The sequence below is a fragment of the Triticum dicoccoides genome, chromosome 5A (genome assembly GCF_002162155.2).
Source record: "Triticum dicoccoides isolate Atlit2015 ecotype Zavitan chromosome 5A, WEW_v2.0, whole genome shotgun sequence".
NCBI lineage: Eukaryota > Viridiplantae > Streptophyta > Magnoliopsida > Poales > Poaceae > Triticum > Triticum dicoccoides.
The window spans coordinates 604,927,777-604,948,279 of NC_041388.1; positions in this window are offsets into that span (position 1 = coordinate 604,927,777).

Genomic DNA, 20,503 nt, shown 5'->3' on the forward strand with positions numbered 1-20,503 from the left:
CTTATACATGTTCCTATGACTATGAGATTATGCAACTCCCGATTACCAGAGGAACACTTTTTGTGCTACCAAACGTCACAATGTAACTGGATGATTATAAAGGTGCTCTACAGGTGTCTCCAATGGTACTTATTGAGTTGGCATAGATCAAGAATAGGATTTGTCACTCCGATTGTCGGAGAAGTATCTCTGGGCCCTCTCGATAATGCACATCACTATAAGCCTTGCAAGCAATGCAACTAATGAGCTAGTTGCGGGATGATGCATTATAGAACGAGTAAAGAGACTTGCCGGTAATGAGATTGAGCTAGGTATTGAGATACCGACGACCGAATCTCGGGCAAGTAACATACCGATGACAAAGGGAACAACGTATGTTGTTATGCGGTTTGACCGATAAAGATCTTCGTAGAATATGTAGGAACCAATATGAGCGTCCAGGTTCCGCTATTGCTTATTGACCGGAGACGTGTCTCGGTCAAGTGTACATAGTTCTCGAACCCGTAGGATCCGCACACTTAAAGTTCTGTGACGATCGGTATTATGAGTTTATATGTTTTGATGTATCGAAGGTAGTTCGGAGTCCCGGATATGATCACGGACATGACGAGAAGTCTTGAAATGGTCGAGACATAAAGATTGATATATTGGAAGCCTACATTTGGACATCGGAAGAGTTCCGGGTGAAATCTGGATTTAACGGGAGTGCCAGAGGGGTTACCGGAACCCCTCGGGGGTTAATGGGCCTTGTTGGGCCCTAGTGGAGAGAGAGAGAGAGGGGCCGGCCAGGGCAGGCCGCGTGCCCCTCCCCCTCTGGTCTGAATTGGACTAGGAAGGAGGGGCGCCCCTTTCCTTCTCCTTCCCCCCTTCCTTTCCCCCTTCTAGTAGGAGTAGGAAAGAGGGGAGTCCTAGTCCTACTAGGAGGAGGACTCCTCCTCCTGGCGCGCCCTACAGGGGCGGCCGGTCTCCCCCCTTGCTGCTTTATATACGGGGGCAGGGGGCACCCTAGAATACACAAGTTGATCATTGATCTCTCCCAGCCGTGTGCGGTGCCCCCTCCACCATAATCCACCTCGGTCATAATGTAGCGGTGCTTAGGCGAAGCCCTGCGACTGTAGCTTCATCAATATCGTCACCACGCCGTCGTGCTAACGAAACTCTCCCTCGAGCTCTACTAGATCGTGAGTTCGCGGGTCGTCACCGAGCAAGGGGGGAAGCTTCGTGATGAACACTTCCGGTGATCGAATATAGTCGTCCAATATATCGATCTTTACGTATCGACCATTTCGAGACTCCTCGTCATGTCTGTGATCATATCCAGGACTCCGAACTACCTTCGGTACATCAAAACTCAAAAACTCATAATACCGATCGACACCGAACTTTAAGCGTGCGGACCCTACGGGTTCGAGAACTATGTAGACATGACCAAGACATGTCTCCGGTCAATAACCAATAGCGGAACCTGGATGTTCATATTGGCTCCCACATATTCTACGAAGATCTTTATCGGTCAAACTGCATAACAGCATACGTTGTTCCCTTTGTCATCGGTATGTTACTTGCCCGAGATTCGATCGTCGGTATCTCAATACCTAGTTCAATCTCGTTACCGGCAAGTCTCTTTACTCGTTCTGTAATGCATCATACCGCAACTAACTCATTAGTTACAATGCTTGCAAGGCTTATAGTGATGCGCATTACCGAGTGGGCCCAGAGATACCTCTCCGACAATCGGAGTGACAAATCCTAATCTTGATCTATGTCAACTCAACAAGTACCATCGGAGACACCTGTAGAGCACCTTTATAATCACCTAGTTACGTTGTGACGTTTGGTACCACACAAAATGTTCCTCCGGTAATTGGGAGTTACATAATCTCATAGTCAAAGGAACATGTATAAGTCATGAAGAAAGCAATAGCAGTAAACTAAAACGATCAAGTGATAGGCTGACAAAATGGGTCAACTCAATCACATCATTCTCCTAATGATGTGATCCCATTTATCAAATGACAACTCATGTCTATGGTTAGGAAACATAACCATCTTTGATCAACGAGCTAGTCAAGTAGAGGCATACTAGTGACAATTTGTTTGTCCATGTATTCACACATGTATCATGTTTCCGGTTAATACAATTCTAGCATGAATAATAAACATTTATCATGATATGAGGAAATAAATAATAACTTTATTATTGCCTCTAGGGCATATTTCCTTCAGTCTCCCACTTGCACTAGAGTCAATAATCTAGATTACATAGTAATGATTCTAACACCCATGGAGTCTTGGTGTTGATCGTTGAGGGAGTCCTGGATTAGGGGGTGTTCGGGTAGCCGGACTATACCTTCAGCCGGACTCCAGGACTATGAAGATACAAGATTGAAGACTTCGTCCCGTGTCCGGATGGGACTTTCCTTGGCGTGGAAGGCAAGCTTAGCGATGCGGATATTCAAGATCTCCTACCATTGTAACCGACTTTGTGTAACCCTAACCCTCTCCGGTGTCTATATAAACCAGAGGGTTTTAGTCCGTAGGACAACTTCATCATACAACAATCATACCATAGGCTAGCTTTTAGGGTTTAGCCTCCTTGATCTCGTGGTAGATCTACTCTTGTACTACCCATATCATCAATATTAATCAAGCGGGACGTAGGGTTTTACCTCCATCAAAAGGGCCCGAACCTGGGTAAAACATCATGTTCCTTGTCTCCTGTTACCATCCGGCCTAGACGCACAGTTCGGGACCCCCTACCCGAGATCCGCCGGTTTTGACACTGACATTGGTGCTTTCATTGAGAGTTCCTCTGTGTCGTCACTTTCAGTCCCGATGGCTCCTTCGATGGCTCCTTCGATCATCAACAGCAATGCAGTCCAGGGTGAGACTTTTCTCCCCGGACAGATCTTCATCTTCGGCGGCTTCGCACTGCGGGCCAATTTGCTTGGCCACCTTGAGCAGATCGAAAGCTACACCCCTGGCCATCAGGTCAGGTTTGGAAGCCTAAACTACACGGCTGACATCCGCGGGGACTTGATCTTCGACGGATTCGAGCCACAGCCAAGCGCGCCACACTGTCTCGATGGGCATGATATAGCTCTGCCGCCGAACAGTGCCTTGGAGGCTGCACACGCATCGGTTCCGACCATTGATTCGGAGCCTACTGCGCCGATCGAGGATCAGCGGTTGGACGCTGCCTCAGGGGCTGCGATCTCAGAGGCGATCGAGCCGAACTCCAGGCCCGCACTCCGCATGGCCCGTGACTCCGAGGAGCCGGATTCCTCTCCGAACTCCGAGCCCCCCGCGCCCCTGCCGATTGAATCTGATTGGGCGCCGATAATGGAGTTCACTGCCGCAGACATCTTTCAGCACTCGCCCTTCGGCGACATCCTGAATTCTCTAAAGTCTCTCTCTTTATCAGGAGAGCCCTGGCCGGACTGCGGTCAGCAAGGTTGGGATACGGACGATGAAGAAATTCAAAACCCACCCACCACCCACTTGGTAGCCACTGTCGACGACTTAACCGACATGCTTGACTTCGACTCCGAAGACATCGACGGCATGGACGACGATGCAGGAGACGAACAAGAACCAGCACCTGTAGGGCGCTGGAAGGCCACCTCGTCATATGACATATATATGGTGGACACTCCAAAGGATGGAGATGGCGATGGAACAGTGGGGGACGATACCTCTAAGAAACAGCCCAAGCGCCGGCGTCAGCGGCGCCGCTCTAAATCCCGCCAAAGCAAAAACGGTGATTCCGGCACAGGAGATAATACTACTCCGGGTAGCGCCGAAGAACACCCCCTCCAGCAAGATTCAGCACAGGAGGACAGAGAAGCCAGCCCTCACGAGAGGGCGGCGGACCAAGAGGTTGAGGACGATAATTATACGCCTCCCTCTGAAGACGAGGCAAGCCTCGACGACGACGAGTTCGTCGTGCCAGAGGATCTCGCCAAACAAGAGCGTTTTAAACGTAGGCTTATGGCCACGGCAAGCAGCCTCAAGAAAAAGCAGCAACAGCTTAGAGCTGATCAGGATTTGCTAGCTGACAGATGGACTGAAGTCCTTGCGGCCGAAGAGTATGAACTCGAACGCCCCTCCAAGAGTTACCCAAAGCGTAGGCTGCTACCCCGACTAGAGGAGGAAGCACCTACATCACCAGCACATGACATGGCCGACCGGCCACCTCGTGGCCGCGATAGAGAGGCCTCTTGGCCCTCCGCTCAAGCCATGCCCCGACGCCGCGTCAAGCATACTAAGGCACGGGAAAATGCGCCCGACCTGCACGACATACTGGAGGACAAGGCAAGGCAAACAAGATCGATCTACGGATCGCGCAGGCGCCCCACGGCACGTGATGATGATCGTCACTCCGGATGCAATAAATCCGACCGGGCCGAACTCAACAGACAAAGCTCCTTCGAGCTGCGTCGTGATATAGCCCAATACAGAGGCGCCGCACACCCACTATGCTTCACAGATGAAGTAATGGATCATAAAATCCCTGAGGGTCAAACCCGTAAACATCAAATCGTACGATGGCAGAAAAGATCCTGGGGTATGGATCGAGGATTATCTCCTTCATATCCACATGGCCCGCGGTGATGATCTACACGCCATCAAATACCTCCCACTCAAACTTAAGGGACCGGCCCGGCATTGGCTTAACAGCTTGCCAGCAGACTCAATCGGTTCTTGGGAGGACCTGGAAGCCGCATTCCTTGACAACTTCCAGGGCACTTATGTGCGACCACCGGACGCCGATGACCTAAGCCACATAATTCAGCAGCCAGAGGAATCGGCCAGGCAATTCTGGACACGGTTCCTAACAAAGAAAAACCAGATAGTCGGCTGTCCGGACGCAGAGGCCTTAGCGGCCTTCAAGCATAATATCCGTGACGAGTGGCTTGCCCGGCACCTGGGACAGGAAAAGCCGAAATCTATGGCAGCCCTCACGACACTCATGACCCGCTTTTGCGCGGGAGAAGACAGCTGGCTAGCTCGCAGCAACAATTTAACCAAGAACCCTGGTAATTCGAATACCAAGGACAAAAGCGACAGGTCGCGTCGGAACAAACAAAAGCGCCGCGTTAACAGCGACAACAACGAGGATACGGCAGTTAATGCCGGATTCCGAGGCTACAAATCCGGTCAACGGAAAAAGCCATTCAAAAGAAATACTCAGGACCCGTCCAGTTTGGACCGAATACTCGACCTCTTGTGCCAGATACATGGCACCCCCGAAAAGCCAGCCAATCACACCAACAGGGACTGTTGGGTGTTTAAGCAGGCAGGCAAGTTAAGAGCCGAAAACAAAGATAAGGGGTTGCATAGCGACGACGAGGAGGAGCCCAGGCCGCCGAACAACAGTGGACAGAAGGGATTTCCCCCGCAAGTGCGGACGGTGAACATGATATACGCAACCCACATCCCCAAGAGGGAGCGGAAGCGTGCGTTACGGGACATATATACGATAGAGCCAGTCGCCCCAAAGTTCAACCCATGGTCCTCCTGCCCGATCACCTTTGATCGAAGGGACCACCCCACTAGCATAAGCCACGGCGGCTTCGCCGCATTGGTTCTAGACCCAATCATTGATGGATTTCATCTCACAAGAGTCCTCATGGACGGCGGTAGCAGTCTGAACCTGCTTTACCAGGATACAGTGCGAAAAATGGGCATAGATCCCTCAAGGATCAAGCCCACCAAAACGACCTTTAAAGGCGTCATACCAGGTGTAGAAGCCAACTGTACAGGCTCAGTCACACTGGAAGTGGTCTTCGGATCTCCGGATAACTTCCGAAGCGAGGAGTTAATCTTCGACATAGTCCCGTTCCGCAGTGGCTATCACGCACTGCTCGGGCGAACCGCATTCGCAAAATTCAATGCGGTACCGCACTATGCATACCTCAAGCTCAAGATGCCAGGCCCTAGAGGAGTAATCACGGTCAATGGGAACACTGAACGCTCCCTCCGAACGGGGGAGCACACGGCAGCGCTCGCAGCAGAAGTACAAAGCAGCCTCTCTAAGCAGTTCTCCAGTTCGGCCTTCAAAAAGCCGGACACTGTCAAGTGCGCCCGGAGTACCCTACAACAAGACCGCCTGGCACGTTCTGAGCTAGCGTAGCAATGCGGCCCCAACCCTAGCCCTCGCGATATAGCGAAACCAGTGCTTCGCGTACATAACTACGCTCTTGAAATACCATGGGCATAGGGGAAGGGGCACTATCACGGCACGCCCGAAATACGGCTTAAACCGCACCAGGGGCTGCCGGATTCCTTTTTTTTTTCTTTTTTTCTTACTCTCAGGACTCCATACTTCGGATGACCCGTTCGGCAATTCAACTGCCGCACAAACGATGCAAGATCCAGGAAAGCAGACAAGCCACGCCGCATTATGGAACTCCCAGGTGGTCTCTATTGCAAGCAGTATACCTGTTTTTTAATAGAATTCCGCGGCCTGCCCCTGGCCAGGACATGTTAAATAGTCCAATTTCTTTTGCTTATCGCACTATTTGTATCATTCCGCTTTCATAGCACCTTTCTGTAAACAATGCATAGCTTTTTGTCTGTTTTTTTGCATTATACTCTTTCTATATATATGTTTATTAATAACATGTCGCATCCGTACACTGTGGTACAACAAAATACGCCAGGGGCTTCAGTACCCATCTATATGGCGTGAGAAGTCCGTACACTTTCACAAGTGCGGCACCCCGAACTTATAGCACTATATGCATCGGCTCCGAATCATGATTTGGGTCAATGGTTGGGTTTGCCCGGCTCCTATGTTTCGGTGCCTTACGTTCCGCTATATCGGCTAAGGTAGCACTAGGAGAACTACTGCGATTGTGCCTCAGTTGAGCTGGGCTGAGCACCTCAGTAGAGAAAGCTAAAACCGACTGTCATGATGAGGCGAGAGACCGGTCGCTGTTCGAGAGGTTTTTTGAGTCCTTAAAGGCTTATGCCGCTTCGAGCAAGGAACCGGTTTTGTCCAGCCAAGGCGTGGATAGCGCCCCAAACTCGGTCTTCCGAATACTAGGGGCTTCGCCGAAATTTAAAATTATAGAGTTCTATGGCTAAGTGAGAGTGTTCAAGCATTATAGTCCGATTGCCTTATTCGTTGTGCTGAGCGCCTCCCTCGACGGACCCAATCATGGCAAAAAAGAGCGCTCAGGTTTATCCTGAACACCCCAGCACTAGTGGCATGGGGCAGAAGCCGACGACTGGCCATCTCTCAATTTTTTGATAAACGGCCGCATAGAAAGTAATATTTTAAATTCAAGCATTGCTTAGCGCATATGAACAAGTTTTCAGCGCACAGGATAACACGAGCGAGTTCATTCAAAAATTACATCCTTGGTGCATTCATCCGCCATAAGGCGGGCACCGGCCAGAACATCCTTGTAATAGTTCTCGGGCTTGCGATGCTCCTTCCCCGGCGGCGGCCCGTCCCTCACAAGCTTCTCACCATCCAGCTTACCCCAGTGCACCTTTGCACGGGCAAGGGCCCTACGGGCACCTTCGATGCAGACGGAGCGCTTGATGACCTCGAGCCTTGGACAAGCCTCCACCAGCTGCCGCACCAGTCCGAAGTAGCTCCCAGGCAGAGCCTCTCTAGGCCACAGCCGAACTATGAAGCCCTTCAGGGCCTGTTCGGCCGCCTTGTGGAGCTCGACCAGCTGCTTCAGCTGGTCGCTCAAGGGCACAGGGTGTCCGGCCTCAGCGTACTGAGACCAGAACACCTTCTCCGTCGAGCTGCCTTCCTCGGCTCGATAGAATGCGGCGGCATCGGATACGGTGCGGGGAAGATCTGCGAATGCCCCTGGAGAGCTCCAGATTTGGGTAAGTAACAAGTAGTTTACTTTTATATGTCTGCTTTGCATAGAGAATGCCTTACCCGCCGCTATCTTTTTCACCGCATCCAATTCCTGGAGGGCCTTCTGGGCCTCGGCCTTGGCAGATTTGGCAGTTTTAAGGGCCGCAGCAAGCTCGGACGCTCGCGTCTTCGAGTCGAGCTCCAAACTCTCATGTTTTTTCATGAGAGCCTGAAGCTCTTACTGCACCTCGCCGACCTGTGCCTCAAATTTCTCCCGCTCGGTGCGCTCCGTGGCCGCTCTCTTCTTGGCCTCGGACAGCGCCTGCTTGAGGGTCGCCACCTCAGTTGTGGCCCCTACAATAAGCAGTATACTCCTGTCATTTTTTGCAATTGCGTCTTCTTATAAGCATTTTTTATATAAGGTATCTCTTACCTTCTTTCTCCTCGAGCTGCCGTTTGGCAAGGCCAAGCTCTTGCTCGGTCCACTCAAGGCCCTGCTTCAGGGCATCCACCTCCGCAGTCAGTGCGGCGGTGGCCAGCAGCGAAGCCTGCATACGTATATTGACTCCTTTTTAGTTAGACTCCTGCGATATTTAATAGATCCTCTATTCGGCTTTTCTTTCCGAACGCCAAACAGAGCATCAGGGGCTACTGTCTATGCGGTAATATTTTTACATATTTCTACTTACCTCGAAGCCTGTTAGAAGGCTAGTACAAGCTTCAGTAAGTCCGCTTTGGGCGGACCGAACCTTCTGGACCACCATACTCATGATGGCACGGTGCTCCTCGTCGATGGAGGCGCCCTTAAGCACCTCCAGCAGATTGTCCGGCGCCTCCGGTTGGACGGAGGATGCTGGCTCAATAGGCTTGGTCCTCTTGGCAGGAGTTCGCCTGCCGCGGTCCAGAACCGTTGATGATTCCGGCGCGGTGTCTGGCTTAAAGCCGGACTTGAAGCCCTGGGGGGTCTTGTCCCCTTTACTCCTGGAGTCCGGGAGGTCGCCTCGCGGCTCCTCCTGGACCACCTCCTCTTGCCCCGGAGCTTGTCGCGACGCCACTTCGGCGTCATCCGCAGCACAGGGGGAGGCAGCAGGTGGAACTGAATTCACGTCCGATGAATCCAGGGAGCCGCTCGACGACTCGTCGAGCCCGTCCTTGGGCGGGCTGCATGGTTATATTCGACATTAGGGAAAGCTGCGCAACCAAAGGAATATCATGAGTTACTCTGGTATCCGAGCACTTATGATTTCGCCGGACGCTTGGCCCTTTCCGGCCACTCCTCTTTGTCCTCGTCGGCGTCGGGGCGTAGTCCGGCGGAGGGGTTTTCCTCTTCTTGGACCCCTCGGTCTCCCCTACTGGGGAGGCCTTACTCTTCTTTCCTCCCCCCGCTGGAGGGGGAGAGGTCTCTTCTTCCTCCTCCTCGTCTTCACGAGAGGAGCGCGTCTCGGACTCATCGGACGACGAGTCCGACACCACCATATGCCGGGAACTCTTTCGAGTCCCCGTGGCCTTCTTCTTCTTGGCCTTCTTCTCTGGTACCACATAAGGTGCCGGAACCAGCAGCTTCACTAGGAGAGCAGGGGCTGGGTCTTTGGGCAAGGGAGCCGGACAGTTAATCAGTACGGACTTCGCCTGCCAATCCTGTCAAAGGTGAGGGAGTTTAGATCCCGCATAGAGTCAAACTATGAAGAAAACTTAACATCCTGTAAAAGATGAAAATATTTTACCTCGCCAGCAGGACGCTGCGAGCTGAATCCGCGGTCTTCGGAGGCGGATGTGGGAGCCTCAGCGCCTTTGGTTAGCCCCTTCCAGACATCTTCGTACGTCGTATCGAAGAGCCTGCTCAGAGTTCGGTGCTGCGCCGGGTTGAACTCCCACAAATTGAAGTCCCGTTCTTGACACGGAAGGATCCGGCGGACGAGCATGACCTGGACTATGTTGATAAGCTTGAGCTGCTTGTTCACCAGGGACTGGATGCATTTTTGCAGTCCGGTCACCTCTTCTTCGTCGCCCCACGACAAGCCCGTCTCCTTCCAGGACGTGAGCCGCGTAGGGGGTCCGGATCAGAATTCAGGGGCTGCGATCCACTTCGGATCGCGTGGCTCGGTGATGTAAAACCACCCTAACTGCCACCCCTTCAAGGTCTCCACAAAGGAGCCCTTGAGCCATAGGACGTTGGCTATTTTGCCCGCCATGGCACCTCCGCACTCCGCCTGGTTGCCGCGCACCACCTTTGGCTTGACGTTGAAAGTCTTGAGCCAGAGGCCGAAATGGGGGCGGATGCAAAGGAAAGCCTCGCACACGACGATAAACACCGAGATATTGAGGATGAAGTTCGGGGCCAGATCGTGGAAATCTAGGCCATAGTAGAACATGAGCCCGCGGACAAATGGGTGGAGAGGAAAACCCAGTCCGCGGAGGAAGTGGGGAAGAAATACTACCCTCTCATGGGGCCTTGGGGTGGGGAGAAGCTGCCCCTCCTCAGGAAGCCGGTGCGCGATGTCTTTGGACAGGTATCCGGCCTTCCTTAGCCTTTTGACATGGCCCTCCGTGACAGAGGAGACCATCCACTTGCCTCCCGCTCCGGACATTGTTGGAGAAGGTTGAGGTAGGAAGTGCGGGCTTGGGCGCTGGAGCTCGGGTGCGCAGAAGATGGATAGGCAAAGGAGGAAGAAGGCGTAGGTAAAAAGATGGATCCTTATCCCCTTATATGGGCGGATGCAACTATGCGTCCCCACCAGCCTAGTAAAACTTGCTTGCCTCCCAAGCGTCGTGATAAATGGCGCGGTTGGGTTACCCACGTCCGTATTGATGAGAATCCCATAAATGGAGGACACGATCTCTGCTTTGACAAGACGTGCCAAGGAAACCGCCTCGCAAAACACGCTGAAGTGGAAAAGTGAAAAACGATTTGAATAAAGGCTTGGCCGTAGTGTGATGTCACGCTGCGGAATACGTCAGCAGATTAGATTTGTGTTAATATTATTCTCTCTGTGGCAATACATGGAAACTTATTTTGCAGAGCCAAACACTACTCTTGGTGTTTACAAACTTTTATGAAGAATTTGGAGGAGGAACCCGCCTTGCAATGCCGAAGACAATCTACGCGCCGGACTCATCGTCATTGAAGCCTGGTTCAGGGGCTACTGAGGGAGTCCTGGATTAGGGGGTGTTCGGGTAGCCGGACTATACCTTCAGCCAGACTCCAGGACTATGAAGATACAAGATTGAAGACTTCGTCCCGTGTCCGGATGGGACTTTCCTTGGCGTGGAAGGCAAGCTTGGCAATGCGGATATTCAAGATCTCCTACCATTGTAACTGACTTTGTGTATCCCTAACCCTCTCCGGTGCCTATATAAACCGGAGGGTTTTAGTCCGTAGGACAACTTCATCATACAACAATCATACCATAGGCTAGCTTTTAGATCTACTCTTGTACTACCCATCTCATCAATATTAATCAAGCAGGACGTAGGGTTTTACCTCCATCAAGAGGGCCCGAACCTGGGTAAAACATCATGTTCCTTGCCTCCTGTTACCATCCGGCCTAGACGCACAGTTCGGGACCCCCTACCCGAGATCCGCCGGTTTTGACACCGATAATCGTGTTTTGCTCGTGAGAGAGGCTTAGTCAACGGGTCTGCAACATTCAGATCCGTATGTATCTTGCAAATCTCTATGTCTCCCACCTAGACTTGATCGCGGATGGAATTGAAGCATCTCTTGATGTGCTTGGTTCTCTTGTGAAATCTGGATTCCTTTGCCAAGGCAATTGCACCAGTATTGTCACAAAAGATTTTCATTGGACCCGATGCACTAGGTATGACACCTAGATCGGATATGAACTCCTTCATCCAGACTCCTTCATTTGCTGCTTCCAAAGCAGCAATGTACTCTGCTTCACACGTAGATCCCGCCATGACGCTTTGTTTAGAACTGCTCCAACTGACAGCTCCACCGTTCAATATAAACATGTATCTGATTTGCGATTTAGAATCGTCCGGATCAATGTCAAAGCTTGCATCAACGCAACCATTTACGATGAGCTGTTTGTCACCTCCATAAACGAGAAACATATCCTTGGTCCTTTTCAGGTATTTCAGGATGTTCTTGACCGTTGTCCAGTGATCCACTCCTGGATTACTTTGATACCTCCCTGCTAAACTAATAGCAAGGCACACATCAGGTCTGGTACACAGCATTGCATACATGATAGAGCCTAGGGCTGAAGCATAGAGAACATCTTTCATTTTCTCTCTATCTTCTGCAGTGGTCGGGCATTGAGTCTTACTCAACTTCACACCTTCTAACACAAGCAAGAATCCTTTCTTTGCCTAATCCATTTTGAACTTCTTCAAAACTTTGTCAAGGTATGTGCTTTGTGAAAGTCCAATTGAGCGTCTTGATCTATCTCTATAGATCTTGATGTCCAATATGTAAGCAGCTTCACCGAGGTCTTTCATTGAAAAACTCTTATTCAAGTATCCTTTTATGCTATCTAGGAATTCTATATCATTTCCAATTAACAATATGTCATCCACATATAATATTAGAAATGCTACAGAGCTCCCACTCACTTTCTTGTAAATGCAGGCTTCTCCAAAACTCTGTATAAAACCATATGCTTTGATCACACTATCAAAACATTTATTCCAACTCCGAGAGGCTTGCACCAGTCCATAAATGGATCGCTGGAGCTTGCACACTTTGTTAGCACCCTTTGGATCGATAAAACCTTCAGGTTGCATCATATACAACTCTTCTTCCAGAAATCCATTCAGGAATGCAGTCTTTACATCCATTTGCCAAATTTCATAATCATAAAATGTGGCAATAGCTAACATGATTTGGACGGACTTAAGCATCGCTGCGGGTGAGAAGGTCTCATCGTAGTCAACTCCTTGAACTTGTTGAAAACCTTTCGCTCGAGCTTTGTAGACAGTAACATTACCATCAGCATCTGTCTTCTTCTTGAAGATCCATTTATTCTCGATGGCTTGCTGATCATTGGGCAAGTCAGCCAAAGTCCACACTTTGTTCTCATACATGGATCCCATCTCAGATTTCATGGCCTCAAGCCATTTTGTGGAATCTGGGCCCATCATGGTCTAGTAACATGACTTCCAGAACAGGATTACCGTACCACTCTGGTGCGGATCTTACTCTAGTTAACCTACGAGGTTCGGTAGTAACTTGATCTGAAGTTCATGATCACCATCATTAGCTTCCTCACTAATTGTTGTAGGTGTCACAGGAACCGGTTTCCGTGATGAACTATTTCCAATAAGGGAGCAGGTACAGTTACCTAATCAAGTTCTACTTTCCTCCCACTCACTTCTTTCGAGAGAAACTCCTTCTCTAGAAAGGATCCATTCTTAGCACCAAAGTCTTCCCTTCGGATCTGTGATAGAAGGTGTACCCAACTGTCTCTTTTGGGTATCCTATGAAGACACATTTCTCCGATTTGGGTTCGAGCTTATCAGGTTGAAGCTTTTTCACATAAGCATCGCAACCCCAAACTTTAAGAAACGACAATTTTGGTTTCTTGCCAAACCATAGTTCATAAGGAGTCGTCTCAACAGATTTAGATGGTGCCCTATTTAACGTGAATACAGTCGTCTCTAAAGCATAACCCCAAAACAATAGCAGTAAATCAGTAAGAGACATCATAGATCGCACCATATCTAGTAAAGTACGATTACGACGTTCGGACACACCATTACGCTGTGGTGTTCCGGGTGGCGTGAGTTGTGAAACTAGTCCGCATTGTTTCAAATGAAGACTAAACTTGTAGCTCAAATATTCTCCTCCACGATCAGATCGTAGAAACTTTATTTTCTTATCACGATGATTTTCCACTTCACTCTGAAATTCTTTGAACTTTTCAAATGTTTCAGACTTATGTTTCATCAAGTAGATATACCCATATACGCTCAAATCATCTGTGAATGTGAGAAAATAACGATACTCGCCGCGAGCCTCAATATTCATCGGACTGATACGTGATACGTCCATTTTGCATCATGCTTTTATATCGATATTTATTGCATGATGGGCTGTTATTTCACTTTATGTCACAATACTTATGGCTATTCTCTCTTATTTTACAAGGTTTACATGAAGAGGGAGAATGCCAGCAGCTGGAATTCTGGGCTGGAAAACGAGCAAATATTAGAGACCTATTCTGCGCAACTCCAAGAGTCCTGAAACTCCACGGAACATCTTAAAATAAATAAAGAAAAATCCTCGCCAAAGATGAAGGCCAGGGGGCCCACACCCTGCTCACGAGGGTGGGGGGCGCGCCCCCTCCTAGGGCACGCCCCCTACCTCGTGGGCCCCCTGGTGGCTCTCCGACGTCCATCTTCTCCTATATGAAGTCTTTCGATGAGAAAAAAATAGGAAGCAACCTTTCGGGACGAGACTCCGCCGCCACGAGGCGGAACCTTGGTGGAACCAATCTAGAGCTCCGGCATAGCTGTTCTGCCGGGGATACTTCCCTCCGGGAGGGGGAAATCATCACCATCGTCATCACCAACGCACCTCTCATCGGGAGAGGGCAATCTCCATCAACATCTTAACCAACACCATCTCATCTCCAAACCCTAGTTCATCTCTTGTATCCAATTCTTGTCTCAAAGCCCGGGATTGGTGCTAGTAGGTTGCTAGTAGTGTTGATTACTCCTTGTAGTTGATGCTAGTTGGTTTATTCGGTGGAAGATCATATGTTCAGATCCTATATGCATATTATTACCCCTCTGATTATGAACATGAATATGCTTTGTGAGTAATTACGTTTGTTCTTGAGGACAAGGGAGAAGTCTTGCTATTAGTAGTCATGTGAATTTGGTATTCGTTTGATATTTTGATAAGATGTATGTTGTCTAGCCTCTAGTGGTGTTATGTGAACGTCGACTACATAACACTTCACCATTATTTGGGCCTAGAGGAAGGCATTGGGAAGTAATAAGTAGATGATGGGTTGCTAGAGTGACAGAAGCTTAAACCCTAGTTTATGCGTTGCTTCGTAAGGGGCTAATTTGGATCCACATGTTTCATGCTATGGTTAGGTTTACCTTAATACTTTTGTTATAGTTGCGGATGCTTGCAATAGAGGTTAATCATAAGTGGGATGCTTGTTCAAGTAAGAACATCACCCAAGCACCGGTCCACCCACATATCAAATTATCAAAGTACCGAACGCGAATCATATGAACGTGATGAAAACTAGCTTGGCGATATTCCCATGTATCCTCGGGAGCGCTTTTCCTATTATAAGAGTTTGTTCCGGCTTGTCCTTTGCTACAAAAGGATTGGGCCATCTTGCTGCACTTTATTTACTTTTGTTACTTGTTGCTTGTTACCATTTATCTTGTCACAAAACTATCTGTTACCACTTATTTCAGTACTTGCAGAGAATACCTTGCTGAAAACCGCTTATCATTTCCTTCTGCTCCTCGTTGGGTTTGACACTCTTACTTATCGAAAGGACTACGATAGATCCCCTATACTTGTGGGTCATCAAGACTCTTTTCTGGTGCTATTGCCGGGGAGTGTAGCGCCTTTGGTAGGTGGAATTTGGTAAGGAAAAATTTATATAGTGTGCTGAAATTTACTGTCACTTGTTACTATGGAAAGTAATTCTCTGAGGGGCTTGTTCGGGGTATCTTCACCCCATCCAGTAGAGCAAAGAGTTGCTCCTCAACCTACTGAACCTATTGAAAATGAAACTCCTTTTGAATTTCCTTCGGGTATGATGGAAAAACTACTAGCTAACCCTTTTACAGGAGTTGGAACAAAGCATCCTGATGAGCACTTAATATATGTGGATGAAGTTTGTGGATTATTTAAGCTTGCAGGTATACCCGATGATGTTGCTAAGAAGAAGGTCTTCCCTTTATCTTTGAAGGGAGACGCATTATTATGGTATAGGCTATGTGATGATATGAGATCATGGAACTATAAAAGATTGAAGTTGGAATTTCATCAAAATTATTACCCTATGCATCTTGTTCATCGTGATCGCAATTATATATATAATTTCTGGCCTCGCGAAGGAGAAAGCATCGCTCAAGCCTGGGGAAGGCTTAAATAAATGTTATATTCATGCCCCAATCATGAGCTCTCGAGAGAAATAATTATGCAAAGTTTTTATGCTCGGCTTTCTGAAAACAATCGCACCATGCTCGATACTTCTTGTGCTGGCTCTTTTATGATGAAGACTATTGAATTATAATGGAATTTATTGGATAGAATTAAACGCAACTCTGAAGATTGGGACCTCGACGAAGGTAAGGAGTCAGGTATGACACCTAAGTTTGATTGTGTTAAATCTTTTATGGACACCGATATTTTCCGTAAGTTTAGCACTAAATATGGACTTGACTCTGAGATAGTAGCTTCTTTTTGTGAATCTTTTGCTACTTATGTTGATCTCCCTAAGGAGAAGTGGTTTAAATATCATCCTCCCTTAGAAGTAAAAGTAGCTGCACCTATTAAAGTTGAAGAAAAGACTGTCACTTATAATGATCCTATTGTTCCTACTTCTTATGTTGACAAACCACCTTTCCCTGTTAGAGTAAAGGATCATGCTAAAGCTTCAACTGTTGTTTGCAAAAGCAATATTAGAACTTATACACCTCCTGAGCAAGTTAAAGTAGAACCTAATATTGCTATTGTTAAAGATCTCTTGTCTGATAATATTGATGGGCACGTTATTCAGTTCGATGGTGAAACTACTAGAATTGCTAAGCCTTGTGATAAAGATAAACATAGACCTGTGGTAGGCGTGCCTGTTATTTCTGTTAAAATAGGAGATCATTGTTATCATGGCTTATGTGATATGGGTGCTGGTGCTAGTGTTATACCTTATGAGTTGTATAAAGAAATCAAGCATGAAATTGCACCTGCTGATTTAGAAGATATTGATGTCACAATTAACTTGCCAATAGAGATACTATTTCAGTGATGGGAATTGTTAGAGATGTTGAAGTCTTGTGTGGGAAAACTAAATATCCTGCTGATTTTCTTGTTCTTACTTCTCCGCAAGATAGCTTTTGTCCCATTATATTTGGTAAACCCTTCTTGAACACTGTTAATGCTCGGATTGATTGCGAAAAGAATGTTGTTACTATTGGCTTGGATGATATGGTTCATGAGTTTAATTTCTCTAAATTTAGTAAACAACATCGTGAGGAAGAATCACCTAGTAAGGATGAAATTATTGGTCTTGCTTCTATTGCCGTACCTCCTAGTGATCCTTTAGAACACTTTTTGCTAGACCATGAAAATGATATGTTCATGAATGAAAGAAGGGAAATAGATGAAGTATTCTTTAAACAAGAACCTATTCTACAACACAATTTGCCTGTTGAAATTTTAGGGGATCCTCCTCCACCCAAGGGTGATCCCGTGTTTGAGCTTAAACCATTGCTTGATAATCTTAAATATGCTTATCTTGATGAAAAGAAGATATATCCTGTTATTATTAGTGCTAACCTTTCAGAGCATGAAGAATAAAGATTGTTGAAAACTCTGAAGAAGCACCGTGTTGCTATTGGATATACTCTTGATGATCTTAAGGGCATTAGTCCCACTCTATGTCAACATAAAATAAATTTGGAGGCAGACGCCAAACCAGTTCATGATCCTCAACGACGTCTGAATCCTAAAATGAAAGAAGTGGTAAGAAAAGAAATACTCAAGCTTCTGGAGGCAGGTATAATCTATCCCGTTGCTGATAGTCAGTGGGTAAGTCCTGTCCATTGTGTCCCTAAGAAGGGAGGTATCACTATTGTTCCTAATGATAGAGATGAATTGATTCCACAAAGAATTATCACAGGTTATAGGATGGTAATTGATTTCCGCAAATTAAATGAGGCTACTAAGAAAGATCATTACCCCTTACCTTTTATTGATCAAATGCTAGAAAGATTATGCAAACATACACATTACTGCTTTCTAGATGGTTATTCTGGTTTCTCTCAAATACCTGTGTCGGCTAAAGATCAATCAAAGACTACTTTTATATGCCCTTTTGGTACTTTTTCTTATAGACGTATGCCTTTTGGTTTATGTAATGCACTTGCTACCTTTCAAAGACGCATGATGGCTATATTCTCTGACTTTTGTGAAAAGATTTATGAGGTTTTCATGGATGACTTTTCCGTCTATGGTTCCTCTTTTGATGATTGCTTGAGCAATCTTGATCGAGTTTTGCAGAGATGTGAAGAAACTAATCTTGTCTTGAATTGGGAAAAGTGCCACTTTATGGTTAATGAAGGTATTGTCTTGGGGCACAAAGTTTCTGAAAGAGGTATTGAAGTTGATAAAGCCAAGGTTGATGCTATTGAAAAGATGCCATGTCCCAAGGACATCAAAGGTATAAGAAGTTTCCTTGGTCAAGCTGGATTTTATAGGAGGTTCATTAAGGACTTCTCAAAAATTTCTCGGCCTCTTACTAATTTATTACAAAAAGATATACCATTTGTCTTTGATGATGATTGTGTAGAAGCATTTGAAATACTTAAGAAAGCATTAGTCTCTGCACCTGTTGTTCAGCCACCTAATTGGAACCTACCCTTTGAAATTATGTGTGATGCTAGTGATTACGCTGTAGGTGCTGTCCTAGGGCAAAGAGTTGATAAGAAATTAAATGTTATTCACTATGCTAGTAAGACTCTAGACAATGCTCAAAGAAATTATGCTACTACTGAAAAAGAACTCTTAGCACTTGTATTCGCTTGTGATAAGTTCAGACCTTATATTGTTGATTCTAAAGTAACTATTCACACTGATCATGCTGCTATTAAATATCTTATGGAAAAGAAAGATGCTAAACCTAGACTCATAAGATGGGTTCTCCTGCTACAAGAATTTGATTTGCATATTGTTGATAGAAAGGGAGCTGAGAACCCCGTTGCAGACAACTTGTCTAGGTTAGAGAATGTTCTTGATGACCCACTACCTATTAATGATAGCTTTCCTGATGAACAATTAAATGTTATAAGTACTTCTCGTAGTACTCCATGGTATGCTGATTATGCTAATTATATTGTTGCTATGTTTATACCACCTAGCTTCACATACCAGCAAAAGAAAAAGTTTTTCTATGATTTAAGACATTACTTCTGGGATGACCCACATCTTTATAAAGAAGGAGTAGATGGTGTTATTAGACGTTGTGTACCTGGGCATGAACAGGAACAGATCCTACGCAAGTGTCACTCCGAGGCTTATGGAGGACACCACGCTGGAGATAGAACTGCACATAAGGTATTGCAATCTGGTTTTTATTGGCCTACTCTCTTCAAGGATGCCTGTAAGTTTGTCTTGTCTTGTGATGAATGTCAAAGAATTGGTAATATTCACTTGTTATTGAACCATTTGATGTTTGGGGCTTTGATTATATGGGACCTTTTCCTGCCTCTAATGGATATACACATATTTTAGTTGCTGTTGATTACGTTACTAAGTGGGTAGAAGCTATTTCAACTAGTAGTGCTGATCATAACACTTCTATTAAAATGCTTAAGGAAGTTATTTTCCCGAGGTTTGGAGTCCCTAGATATTTAATGACTGATGGTGGTTCACACTTTATTCATGGTGCTTTCCGTAAAATGCTTGCTAAATATGATGTTAATCATAGAATTGCATCTCCTTATCACCCTCAGTCTAGTGGTCAAGTAGAGTTGAGCAATAGAGAGCTCAAATTAATTTTGCAAAAGACTGTTAATAGGTCTAGAAAGAATTGGTCGAAGAAACTTGATGATGCGTTATGGCCTATAGAACTGCATATAAAAATCCTATGGGTATGTCTCCGTATAAAATGGTTTATGGAAAAGCATGTCACTTACCTCTCGAACTAGAACATAAGGCGTATTGGGCTATTAAAGAGCTCAACTATGATTTTAAACTTGCCGGTGAGAAGAGGTTATTTGATATTAGCTCACTTGATGAATGGAGAACCCAAGCTTATGAAAATGCCAAGTTGTTTAAAGAAAAAGTTAAAAGATGGCATGACAAAAGGATACAAAAGCGTGAGTTTAATGTAGGTTGAGGGAGTCCTGGATTAGGGGGTGTCCGGATGGCCGGACTATACCTTCAGCCGGACTCCTGGACTATGAAGATACAAGATTGAAGACTTCGTCCTGTGTCTGGAAGGGACTTTCCTTGGCGTGGAAGGCAAGCTTGGCGATACGGATATGTAGATCTCCTACCATTGTAACCGACTTTGTGTAACCCTAACCCTCTCCGGTGTCTATATAAACCAGAGGGTTTTAGTCCGTAGGACAAGATACAGAACAACAATCATACCATAGGCTAGCTTCTAGGGTTTAGCCTCTCCGATCTTGTGGTAGATCTACTCTTGTACTACCCATATCATTAATATTAATCAAGCAGGACGTAGGGTTTTACCTCCATCAAGAGGGCCCGAACCTGGGTAAAACTTCGTGTCCCTTGCCTCCTATTACCATCCGGCCTAGACGCACAGTTCGGGACCCCCTACCCGAGATCCGCCGGTTTTGACACCGACATTGGTGCTTTCATTGAGAGTTCCTCCGTGTCGTCGCCATCAGGAAGGATGCCTCGCCCCGTCTTTAAAGACGGCACCGTTGCTAAGGGAGCTTTGGCTGTCGGCCAAACCCTCCGGCTAGGTGGTTTTCTTATGACCGCCTGTT